Source organism: Lethenteron reissneri, chromosome 19 (genome assembly GCF_015708825.2).
Source record: "Lethenteron reissneri isolate LAM-NWPU_2019-01 chromosome 19, ASM1570882v1, whole genome shotgun sequence".
Classification (NCBI taxonomy): Eukaryota; Metazoa; Chordata; class Hyperoartia; order Petromyzontiformes; family Petromyzontidae; genus Lethenteron; species Lethenteron reissneri.
In genome coordinates this window covers 13,966,017-13,979,348 of record NC_083797.1, presented here as the reverse complement: position 1 = coordinate 13,979,348, position 13,332 = coordinate 13,966,017, and the positions used below count along the sequence as shown (strand labels likewise).

General features: G+C 44.9%; 1 long non-coding RNA gene across 1 annotated transcript; it reads right to left on the bottom strand.

Moving 5' to 3' along the window:
* Positions 1–6,122: 6,122 nt before the first annotated feature.
* LOC133344068 (uncharacterized) lies at positions 6,123–12,577 on the bottom strand. Its single transcript, XR_009755310.1, has 4 exons — positions 12,419–12,577; positions 9,774–9,834; positions 8,937–9,001; positions 6,123–7,162 (listed from the first exon to the last, which is right to left on the bottom strand). It is a non-coding gene; the product is annotated as an uncharacterized LOC133344068 (long non-coding RNA).
* Positions 12,578–13,332: the final 755 nt, after the last annotated feature.

Below are 13,332 nucleotides of genomic sequence, written 5' to 3'. Positions count from 1 at the left end.
CCGGCCAAATGCCACCTTTTTCGTAAATCCGTTAGATACTTGGGTCACATTGTCAACTCTTCGGGGATTTCTACCGATCCTGCGAAGACGGACTGTGTCAGTTCGTGGCCGACGCCCACGTCAGTTTCGGACGTGCGCAGTTTCATCGGTTTTGCTTCGTATTATCGCCGATTCGTTGAGCACTTCGCCACCATTGCAAAACCCTTGCACGCTCTAACGGCAAAAGGAGTGAAGTTCCGATGGGGACCGGAGGAGGAGGCTGCATTCTGCTCCCTCCGGGACGCCTTGGTAGGGGCCCCACCCTTGCGCTATCCGGACTTTGCGAGTCCCTTCTTGCTAGACACGGATGCTAGCAACACGGGCATTGGGGGGGTGCTGTCCCAAGTCGTTGGAGGGGTCGAACGGGTGGTCGCCTATGGTAGCAGGGTGTTGTCGCCGGCAGAGCAGCGCTACTGCGTCACCCGTCGCGAGCTGCTTGCCATTGTTTTTTTCGTACAACAATTCAGACCATATCTCTATGGTCGTCACTTTACGGTCCGGACGGACCACGCGGCGCTCCAGTATTCATTGCGGGTCGCCCAGCCCTCGGGCCAATTGTCGCGGTGGTTGGAAGTCCTCCAGGACTATCAGTTCACGACTGCATACCGTAAGGGGTTGCGACACACAAATGCCGATGCCCTGTCGCGGTTGTTGCCTTGTCACAAATGTGCGTGCTTATCGGGATCGGCGCGCTGTAAACCGCCAGTTACGGAAGGTATGGAGGCGTTGGTTGCGACCGCGGGCACACCAATTGGGGATGTTCCCGCTACCCCAGGGGGTCAGGACTCGCTGCTCTCACTGTCGCTGATTGAGTGGGGCCGTCTCCAAATGGTGGACAGCTCCCTGCTAGCATTGCGCCGCAGGACGGGGGGTTCCGAAGGTGACCATGAACGAACTGGCTCCTACGTGCTTAAGCAAGGCCTGTTAATGAGATGGGACAGTTTGTCCCGGCGGCACGCGATTGTGGTGCCTTCTGCTGTGAGGGGGAAGGTTGTCTTGGCCGCACACGAACGCCTCTTGCATTTGGGAGTTAACAAAACGCTTGCCCTGCTTCAGCGTGACTATTATTGGCCGGGAATGGGGAGTGACGTGGTGAATATTCTGAAGGGTTGTGTTGAGTGCGCCAGACGGAAACCACCGCCCGTGGCAGCTAATCCACCGCTGCAATCTATTCAGGTCTCGTGCACTAACGAGCTCGTTGCACTCGATATTCTGGGGCCTTTTCCAGTCACGCCTAGGGGTAATAAGTACCTGTTGGTGGGGGTCGAATATTTTACCCGGTGGCCTATGGCGTGGCCACTCGCCAACCAGTCGGCGGCGGCTGTGACGGACGCCTTTGTCCAGGGCTACATCCTGGACAAGGGGGCTCCCGAACGCTTGCTGACCGACCAAGGGAAAAATTTTTAGAGTAAATTACTGCAAGAGGTGTGCGACCTGTTGGGTACTAAGAAGGTGCGTACCTCCCCGTACCACCCGCAGACGGACGGGATGGTGGAGAGGCTCCACAGGACATTGACTTCTATGCTGTGCCAGCAGGTGTGTGAGGCACATGTTGATTGGGACCTGCAGGTCCCTGGGGTCCTCGCCGCGTATAGAATGGCCCCCCATGCAGCTACGGGATTTTCCCCGTTTTATCTGATGTACGGTCGGGAAGCCGACCCGCCCATGGAAACGCAGCTGGGCCTGCCCGCACCACGAACTAATTCGAAATTGGCAGAGCATATTAAATTTAATATTCATAAGCTGACAGAGGCAAGGGAGGCCGCACGGCTTAATTCGCGGGCTCGCCAAATTGCAAACGAGCGGTTGCGTGCACGGAAGGTGTCCGTGCACAACTGGGAACCAGGTGACAGGGCCTGGCTGCATTGCCCTCAGGCACCTTTGGCTACGTCGCCTAAATTGTTGAAGCCATGGCGGGGACCCGTGGAGGTCGTGCGGGTTGCACGCCCCCAGTGCGTTCAGATAAAATGGGGAAAACGCCGTTGGTACGTCCACCCCTCCCGACTGAAACCGTTCTCGCCTCCATATGGCCTCCCCTTGTGTCATGAGGGCCGAGCATGTGACGTGACCGACGACCCTAAGGGGGAAATGTCTTTGCCTGCTCCTCACATGTCTCCGCCTGATCCGCTCCCAGGTGTCTCGGAACTGACAGCTGCCGACCACCGGCGGCCGGATCTTCGCGGCGGGGCCGGTCCTTCCAGGCCCGATCCGCGCCGTCTAGAGCTGCCGGAGCCACCGGACGGTCGCCAGCGTCCCGTCCCATACGACGGACCGGCCAGACGGACTCGCGCTAGGTCGCGCTACTTTTTATGACCTACCACGTGAGGAGTCGAGGCAGCCGGAGCGCCTCGTCACTGCGTTTAGTCACAGAGACACTTGGCGCGTTCGTTTTCTGGTGTTCGCTTTTATTGTGTTGTTCGTCGGGCTGTATATTGCTTCTTATTTAAGTGTTGTGTTGTGTTGTTGTTGTTGCGTTACGGGGCACACTGGGGGGTGGAGTTTCTTTATTACTGCGTTGACGTTAGGTTGTGTTGTTGGTGAACAGCCGGGCCGGCTGCAAGCTATGTGGGAGGGGGTGATGTAGTGGTGATACGCGCTGGGATTAGGGATCGTATGCCAGCGCGTAATGATTGGCTGTGTATGTGGTGACACGCGCTGACGGTGGAGGATCAGGGGTCAGCGCGGGGTCGTGGGTTACGGGGTACTGATTGGCTGTGGGCTGGTGACGCGCTGAGAGGGAGTGACCGGGTGGCAGCGCGGTGTGATTGGTGGAGTAGTGTTAACACGCGCTGGGGAAAACGGATCGTAGAGAGAGTGCGTCGTGATTGGTTCACTAAGGAGCGATGCTCACGTCGACGTCCGCATCAGCTCCGTCTCTCGTGAGCAGGGGCTATAAAAGGGGATGCACACAGGCGTAAGGGCAGTATGTAACCAGCGAAGAATGAAGACGGGGATGAAGACATAGGGCCCTGCGGTACCTAGTCCCGCTGTCCTAACGGGACCGGGACTCTGTGTAACCCAGAGGCGAGTGTATTGTGTGTAGCCATAGGCATAGAGTCTACACGAGCTGAATGCATTGTGTGTAGCCAGAGGCATAGGGTCTACACGAGTCAAGTGTATTGTGTGTAGCCAGAGGCATAGGGTCTACACGAGTCAAGTGTGTTGTGTGTAGCCATAGGCATAGAGTCTACACGAGCCGAATGCATTGTGTGTAGCCAGAGGCATAGGGTCTACACGAGTCAAGTGTATTGTGTGTAGCCAGAAGCATAGAGTCTACACGAGTTAAGTGGAGTGTATAGTCCAAAGGATAGAGACCACCCGTTGTATTGTGACACGTCAAGATTTAATAAAAGTGTGTTACCCGTCAAGAAGTTCCTGCCGTCAATTCAAATACTACATTTATATTAAGTTCACTTGCTTGCTTGCGTGCTTGCTTGCTTACGACCGTGCAAATCTTTCGGTCGTTTTTTAACCCACTTCCCGTGATCCAATCGAGCTGACATTTTCCACACAGACTCGTTGTGCCAGACAATTATTGTTCGTGAAAAAAAATTCCCAAAATTTAACACTTTTTAGGCAAAAAAAATTATTTTACATATATTCAAATAGAACGCATTCATGGCTTTGGCTGAACGTCAGAGTGTAAGAGCCCAGAGCGTAACCCCTCCACAGGCCGTGGCGGAGTAGCGCAGTTGGTAGTGCCCTCGCTTCCCATGCCAAAGGTCGCGGGATCGATCCCCGCGTCCTCCGCAGGCGAATATATTTTTAAATCCTTAATATTAAGTTCGCTTGCTTGCTTAGGACCGTGCACATCCTTCGCTCGTTTTTAAATCCTTTATATTAAGTTCGCTTGCTTGCGTGCTTGCGTGCTTGCTTGCTTACGACCGTGCAAATCTTTCGATCGTTTTTTAACCCACTTCCCGTGATCCAATCGAACTGACATTTTGCACACAGACTCGTTGTGCGAGACAATGAATATTCATGAAATTTTTTTTCCAAAATTTTACACTGTTTAGGGAAAACAAATTAAATATTTAATTACCAATTGCTTAATACTGGCAGACAATCATCTGACCCATAGGTGGCAGCCATCTCAAGCCAGAGGAGGAGAGGACTCTAGCCACCACACATATAAAGGATTTATAGTGAAAAACTTTGTTTTTACGGGTTATACTTATTTAACCCACTTCCCGTGATCCAATCGAGTTGACATTTTCCACACAGACTCGTTGTGCCAGACAATTAATGTTCGTGAAAAAAATTCCCAACATTTTACACTTTTTAGGCAAAAAAATGTATTTTACATATATTCAAATAGAACTCATTCATGGCTTTGGCTGAACGTCACAGTATAAGAGCCCAGAGCGTAACCCCTCCACAGGCCGTGGCGAAGTAGCGCAGTTGGTAGCACCCTCGCTTCCCATGCCAAAGGTCGCGGGATCGATCCCCGCGTCCTCCACAGGCGAATATATTTTTAAATCCTTTATATTAAGTTCGCTGCCACGCATATAAAGGATTTATAGTGAAAAACTTTGTTTTTACGGGTTATACTTATTTAAATCCTTTATATTAAGTTCGCTTGCTTGCTTGCTTGCGTGCTTGCGTGCTTGCTTGCTTGCTTACGACCGTGCAAATCTTTCGGTCGTTTTTTAACCCACTTCCCGTGATCCAATCGAGCTGACATTTTGCACAAAGACTCGTTGTGCGAGACAATTAATGTTCGTCAAATTTTTTTCCCAAAATTTTACACTGTTTAGGGAAAACAAAATAAATATTTAATCACCAATTGCTTAATACTCGCAGACAATCATCTGACCCATAGGTGGCAGCCATCTCAAGCCAGAGGACGAGAGGACTCTAGCCGTCACGCATATAAAGGATTTATAGTGAAAAACTTTGTTTTTACGGGTTATACTTATTCATGAATATCCGAAGATGAAGATGGACTAAATTGATTATATGGCAGTTATTGGGATGTTGTTAAAATATTTCTTCACCTGTTATAAAGATTTGGTAGAACCGCTTTCCGCAAGAGAAATCCTTCGTCAATACTCGTTTCCAATACTAGTTATTGAACTTCGTTGTCAAAATAACTGCGACCTGATTTCTGCAGCTGAAAGTGACCTCACCGTGTTTGTTTCTGCAAGTATACAAGGGAATGCATTTGAAGCGATTGATCATCTTCATTAACATGTAAAGTAATTTTCCTGAAATCACTCCACGTGCATTTTAATCGGTTATAATGTTGCTTATCTGGATAAAAGTGCATTGGCCAGAAATCGATCTCAGGTCTCCCACGTGGCAGTCCAGAATTCTACCACTGAATCGCCTATACCACATTCCACTCGAATTTTTTTTTACCTGAGATGCATGAATACTCTTTTTATTTAATTCCTCCAAAATTGCGTTTTCTCTGTGTATATAGAATCTGACTTTTTAAATCCTTTATATTAAGTTCGCTTGCTTGCTTGCGTGCTTGCTTGCTTGCGTGCTTGCTTGCTTGCGTGCTTGCTTGCTTGCTTACGACCGTGCAAATCTTTCGGTCGTTTTTTAACCCACTTCCCGTGATCCAATCGAGCTGACATTTTCCACACAGACTCGTTGTGACAGACAATTAATGTTCGTGAAAAAAAAAATAAAAAAATGTTACACTTTTTAGACAAAAAAAATGTATTTTACATTTATTCAAATAGAACTCATTCATGGCTTTGGCTGAACGTCACAGTATAGGAGCCCAGAGCGTAACCCCTCCGCAGGCCGTGGCGGAGTAGCGCAGTTGGTAGCGCCCTCGCTTCCCATGCCAAAGGTCGCGGGATCGATCCCCGCGTCCTCCACAGGCGAATATATTTTAAATCCTTTATATTAAGTTCGCTTGCTTGCTTAGGACCGTCCAAATCTTTCGCTCGTTTTTAACCCACTTCCCGTGATCCAATCGAGCTGACATTTTCCACACAGACAATTAATTTTCGTGAAAATTTTTATCCAAAATTTTACACTGTTTAGGGAAAACAAATTAAATATTTAATTACCAATTGCTTAATACTGGCAGACAATCATCTGACCCATAGATTGCAGCCATCTCAAGCCAGAGGACGAGATGACTCTAGCCGCCACGCATATAAAGGATTTAGAGTGAAAAACTTTGTTTTTACGGGTTTACTTGTTCTTTCTGATGTCTACCGTTCAGGAATCTCGCGGTCAACTGCGAATTGTCGATCCACAGGGGTGCAATCGGAGAACTATACCTCAATGGATTTGGCGTGAATGGTCAAATGCGCGATGGGAAAACCCGCGATGGGCAAGGTTTTGGGTGTACTTTGTATCGACAACCTTACACACAAAAAAACATTGATTGGGTTTTTTTTTCAAGAGAAAAGTCACCAGATTCTTCTCTCCTCGCTGAAGGACTGTGTTCAAGTTGATAGCAATGGTGATGATTCGACACATTGGGCAGCTGAGAGTGGATTATATACTTCCGATGAGTATGATGTTTGTTATAAAAAGTGCTTTTATCAAGAGTGAATCATATAGCGAGTAGGATATAGGAACTCACTTATGAAGAAAAGAAAGGCTGTCAGAGACGGCAGAGAGCCTTGTGGAATGGCAAACTGCAGAATGACACTTTCTGAACCCATCTATCTCAGCCTACAATTTTACAGTGCACACAGGATCCTGCACCCAACAGTATGTTTACCGCATCTGATGTCACTGTTAGGAAAGAAAAAATAAGGCTGCAATACCAAGCGTGAACACAAAGCTGCATCAGTCTTTTTAAGATTGTTATTTTTAGCCAACATCTTATAAATGGCACTCCCGGTCGCCACCACACCACCGACTACACCAATCCCAGTTCCCATTACACTGCCTATAACACCAGAGGCACCAAACGTGAATGTGGCAGTCATGATCCCAACGAAAGCCACGATTGCACCAAAAAGGCTGGTGGCTGTGCCCACTGTCTGAGTGATGGTGACATTTTTCTCCAGCTTGGCCAGCACATCTGCAATCCTCCGCAGCTCCTGTATGCTCTCTAACCTTTTGCCCTTCCAAATATTAAATTCAACCATAAATTTGAGTTGGTCTTAGATGTATAGGGTTTTTGCATCCTGCTGTCCAACGATATCTGGAAAGCACAGTGTGTGTAATGGATAACAAAACAAGGTTAGCTTTGTTTTGTTGATTTCACATTCCTGATGTGGAGGCACACGCTTGCAACCCAGAATATTGGAGGCCAGGGTTGGCATAATCTTCGTGCGATTTAGAAGCCCAATGGGCTGCAACATGGCCAGGAAATAGAAATACAGCAAGTGCGTCACTCACCTCTCTCTGCAGATGCCCTTATATCCACGTTTTCCCCCTCTGGTTTCCTCCCACATGCAAAACTACTGATTTGGCCTCACATAATGCAGAACACAGATGTCTGTAGGCTAATGTATAGCTCTAAATATTTTACAATCTTAAGATGTGGTCTAACAAGGACTGAATGCTGATGTACAGATGCCTACCTAAAACCTGACTCCCACCACCACCCATCCCAGAAGAATTCCCTCATCAAAACTCTACACCATAGAGCTCCATGTATTTCCGACCATCACCACCTAGCCAGTGAACTGGAGCACGTACACCAAGCTCTCAAGATGAATGGATATTCAGACCACACAATCCGTAAAGCTATCACCCCAACCATTGGGAAATAACCATCTGAGGACCCAATCAAAACCATCACCTTGCCATACATAGCAGGGGTCACTAAAAATATTTCCAAAATCATGAGCAAACACAAGATCCAGGCTCGATTTAACACAGTACATAAAATTAATGATCTGATCCCATCTGTGAAGGATGTGATCCTTGACATGCAATACCCCGGTGTCTACAAACTAAGTTGTGTCTGCGACAGTAATTACATTGGGGGAACTAAGCGACATGTCTCGGACCATGTTCGTGAACATAAGGCAGATCTGAAACACGGTAGGACCAATACCTCGGCCGTGGCTGATCATTGTTTTAATGCGGTGGGCTCACATGAAATTGATTTCTCTAAGACGAAAGTACTTTGCAAGCCCACTGGCTATCAACAAAGATGCGTTCATGAAGCCGTCCATATATATAGACACAGACACAATTTCAACCGAGAAGATGGGTATAAACTGAGCAATCATGGGAAGGACGTTATTAACCAGTTTAAGTCATGTTAGTAGTTATTTTTGACTTTCTGGTTTTACATTAACAGGTTAAATGTCTCACACTAACACAGCCACCGTCGCTCGTGTTCTCGATGTGGTGGTGGCTCTGTGATCTTGCATTGACATGCTAATCTCTCACAACACAATGGCCATCTCCGCGCCTTCGTCGTCGTGGAGGTAGCTCTCCGACTTTACATTTACATGCAAATTTCTCACTTTGACACCACTAGCCCTGCCCACTTCGTTTATGACCCTTGGACTAAACCCATTTCAAACCTTTAAAACAGCCTGCCTCAGCAGCTTTCCCGCTCTTTTTTCTCCTGATGACGATTGCTTGTGTTGCGATCGAAACGTCGTAGTTTTAAAAAATGTTGTTATTTTATTTGAACCTATCTATGTGACTTTACCGAAAGACCAAATAATATAAATTCCTGCAGCCACGAAAGCTTTAAAAAATATTTCATTTATGGACACTTTTCGATGACTAAAATGGAATTTCTGCGTTTATAGAAAATTTCAACGTGATCAATCCACCATAACGTCACAGTGTTCCTACAAGGGCAACGGTTAAAAGGTTAATTATTTTTCCTTTAAATTAATTATGAAAACGTTTTAATATTCATGTTCTTCATCATTATTATTGTGCCCACTAATTAGAATGGAAAATGAGTCTGTGAATAAAAGTAACATTTAATAGAAATATGGTTTTACCATCCATCTTCATGGAGACCCACTAGCTTGAGGTCTTCACTGCGTGCGCCTGTCAGCAATGCCGTCTGGAAGCAAATATGTAAAATAAACCTTTGCGAAAGATAAGGAACTGAAAATGTTTTCTTTAAAATATATTTTGTACATTGCAATGTGTAAGAGATAAATACCAATGTTGAGGTCTGCTAACCGAGGTATACCACTAAGTTTGTTATACATCTATTTTTGGCCCAAAGTTGCTTAAAATGTGTTAACTTCATATTGTAAAAAATTACATTTGAATTGTGGAATATCTATCATGTATATATAACAATTATTGATTTGTAATTGTCAAAAAAGTGTGGGTGTCTTAAAATACCACCTTGAGAAATACCATCACCTCATTCCATATATACTGTATTTCAAGGGGCTTCTACCCCTCCAGAATGCACATTACGACACTGGAATCGCACCTTATCCAGCATGCCGATAACTTTAAATATCTAGGTGTTATCCTGGATTATAGACTGTGTTTTAAGACCCATATTGATCACATGGCCAATAAAATAAGAACATGATTGTTTACAAAAACAAACACTTTATTCCACCTTGACTCTGAATATAGTTAATTCCACCATCCTAACCATATTTGATTACTGTGACACCATCAACCGTCCAGCTTCCGAATCTTCCTTAAAACGTCTCGTTCCATTGTCTCACTGTGCTCTCCGTGTTGCCTTTGACGCCCCCTATAGAACTCATCATTGCAACCTGTACATTAACTCAAATTTGCCCCCCCCCCCCCGGATACCATCACTGGGCTGTCTTCATCCCAAAGCTTCTCTTAAATCTGTGACTTACCTAAAGGACGACGTATTTCCTCTACATCACTCTGGTAGCATCAAAAGTGTCTCCTTAATTCCTGTAAAAAAATAACGTTAAAACTTTAGTCAAATGTATTTCCGTATTGCTGCTGCATATTTTTGGAATACCCTTCGGCTCATCTACAGATTGGATCCCTCCCTTCACTCCCCCTCTTTATGTCCTTATGAAACCAAAACACAGAGCTTATTTGCACATTAACCTAATCTTTTATGGCACCTTTTGCTATCACCTTTGCATTTTCTTTTTAATCTCATTTCATTTACGACCTTTACATAACTAATTTGATCAAAATTCCTGAAGGAACCTATACTTGTTTTTTTTTTCAATATAGTTTTTGTCTTTTATCTCTCGTTACTTTGCTCATGCACCACGGATTCCCCTTGTAAGATAGCCGACCAACTGACTAAAAGGGACCATCCATCTTCTTGGTTCTTTCGGTAAAGTCACGTAGAATGGAAATAATAAAATAATAAAAATAAAACATAATAAAATAATTCTCACGACGGTTCGGCCACAACGCAAGCCGTCCTCAGCTGAAGAACAGGTCTGTCGAGAAGACAGAGTCTGAATGACAACCCCAGGCTTGGAGAGTCTTTTTTAAGCTGGGTTGGGGGGGGAGAGCGCCTTGACAAAATAATTTGCACATCAAGAGGAATTTAGCATTAATTCTAGATTTGAAGCTTTCATGACTGCAAAGATTCATATTCTTAGGTTTTTTCGGTTAAGTCACGTAAGTAAAACATCAAAATAAAAATAAAATAAAAATAAAAATTCACGACGTTTCGGAGGCAACACAAGTCTCCGTCATCAGGTGGGACCGTCACAGCCGGATTAGCTGCATCAAGTGAGGCAATGATTCAAGATGTAATCCCTTAAAAAGGCAAGTTGAGGGGGAGGAGAGGGGGGGGGCTCATCAGAATGTGGTAGCCAATGAATGGAACGCATCGGGAGGGGGAGGGGGGGGGGGCGGGGCCAAAAGACTGCACGTCGGCGTGGACGCTGTTGGTGTTGCACAACGCAACGGGAGGGGGAGGAGGGGGCGGGGCCAAAGAATGCACGATGGCATGGGTGCTGTTGGTGTTGCACAACGCCAACGCATTAGAGAGAGAGGGGGAGGCCTGATACACATGATAGAAAAAAAGAACGAAAATGCCCATGTTTATACCAATTCTGGCTGAACAATGAAGAGAGTACTGTTAAACACTGGGGATGTTAACACTCGGTAAAGTAAAGTAAGATAGTGCCTGTCAGATAAGATGGTCCAAAAAAGTGTAATTAAGTCTTTTTTGCGTGGTTGATAACATCTTTCCAATGATTACTAAGTTTGTACCCCTCATCACGGTTGAAATTATGTCTGTGTTTGTATATTTGTATGGCTTCGTGTACAAACCTTTGATGGTAGCCGGGAGGTTTGTAGAGAACCTTGGTCTCGGAAAAGAAAGTGTACAAACCTTTGATGGTAGCCGGGAGGTTTGCAGAGAACCTTGGTCTCGGAAAAGAAAGTCTTTTCCGAGACCAAGGCTACCACATTCTGATGAGCCCCCCCCTCTCCTCCCCCTCAACTTCCCTTTTTAAGGGATTACATCTTGAATCATTGCCTCACTTGATGCAGCTAATCCGGCTGTGACGGTCCCACCTGATGACGGAGACTTGTGTTGCCTCCGAAACGTCGTGAATTTTTTGTTTTACTTACGTGACTTAACCGAAAAAACCTAAGAATAGGAATTTAGCATATTTATGATGTAAGAGAATAAAGTTTAGCTGGAAGCATATTATATTTTTTGTGACGTAGAATTGTAATGTATTACTTACTGTTAGTAGCTCAGCTTATTGAAGAGTATATTTAGTATACTGATGATACTATGTAGTTTATACTTCAGTTGTTCACGTGTTGGTTTAGTTACTGCAGATACATACTATTAACATTCCTTCTCTTTATTAATGCTACCCCCACCCCCTCCCTTTGATGCTGCTAATCCTGCATAATGCACGGGCATAATGACTTTAAACCCCTCGCCAAACCTCCTACGCATTTCACAAGTAGTACTAATCGCATATCTGCATTTCTCATAAATATGCTAAATTCCTATTGATATGCAAATTCTTTTGTCAAGGCGCTCCCCCCCCCCCCCAATCCAGCTTAAAAAAAGACTCTCCAAGCCTGGGGTTGTCATTCAGACTCTGTCTTCTCGACAGACCTGTTCTTCAGCTGAGGACGGCTGCTTGCGTTGTGACCGAAACGTCGTGAGAATTATTTTATTATGTTTAATTTTTATTACTTTATTATTTCCATTCTACGTGACTATACCGAAAGAACCAAGAAGATGAATCCCTGCAGTCACGAAAGCTTTAAATCGAAAGGGACCATCCATGTCACAAATCACATGAACTCAAATAGGGATATCTGGTTGCTATTGGCAGCCAAATATCACAGGGGGAAAAACATATAAAATAGATTATTAAAACAATGACTATTCTATCATCACTGCTATCTTCACCACCACTATAATTTTATCAAGCCAATGCTTATTTTAATGATAAACTGCCCATTCCGCTCCACACTCACAATAAAACACAATACACTCGTACACATTTAGCAATTTTATTCATAAGCCACTTACTGTGTGGTACGTGAAATAATTATGCTTGGAAACCTTGAAGAAGCCTCTCCCTTTAGACACTCTTTAGCACACGGCCTCCGAGAATCAACACCATCTACTAACTTCACAGGCAGGAACGGGCAGGTGACGGAGCAGTCAAGTTTTCCGCATGAAATTTCAAGCATCAACAACGCACAAAAGGGTGAGCACATTTCTTAAATAGCCAGAGCTTGGTTCCCACATTGGCCAAATTTCTGAGATGCCTAATTTACCTGGGCATATCTGGTGGCCACATGATTGGTCGCCAGTCTGATGTCACTTTACCCCACCTCTTTTACCGCTCTTCATCAGGGTGAGCTGAAATCATTGTTTGCAAGAAGGGTAGCGTTCCTAGCGTTCCTGCTATTTTTGTTGACAAGATTAAAGAGATTTGACATCTTAAAATACTCTGTGTAAATTCCACCAACTCATCCTGTAGGTGTTTTGTTCTGTTTGCTGACAAAAGGTCATAAGGATGAATGTAAAAAGAGATGTGAAACTGAAGATTCAATAAACAGAACTCTTTAAATCAGGGGTCCTCAAACTTTTTAAACAGGGGGCCAGTTCACTGTCCCTCAGACCGTTGGAGGGCCGGACTATAGTTAAAAAAACTATGAACAAATTCCTATGCACACTGCATATATCTTATTTTGAAGTGAAAAAACAAAACGGGAACAAATACAATATTTAAAATGAAGAACAAGTAAAGTTAAATCAACAAACTTGCCAGTAAAGTTAAATCAACAAACTTGCCAGTGGTTCAATGGGAACTATGGGCCTGCTTTTGGCTAATGAGATGGTCAATGTCCGGTTCCATATTTGTCACTGCTAGTCGTAACAAGTGATGCATGTGTGCATCCGTTAGTCTAGATCTGGTTGGAGATTTCAAATGTTTC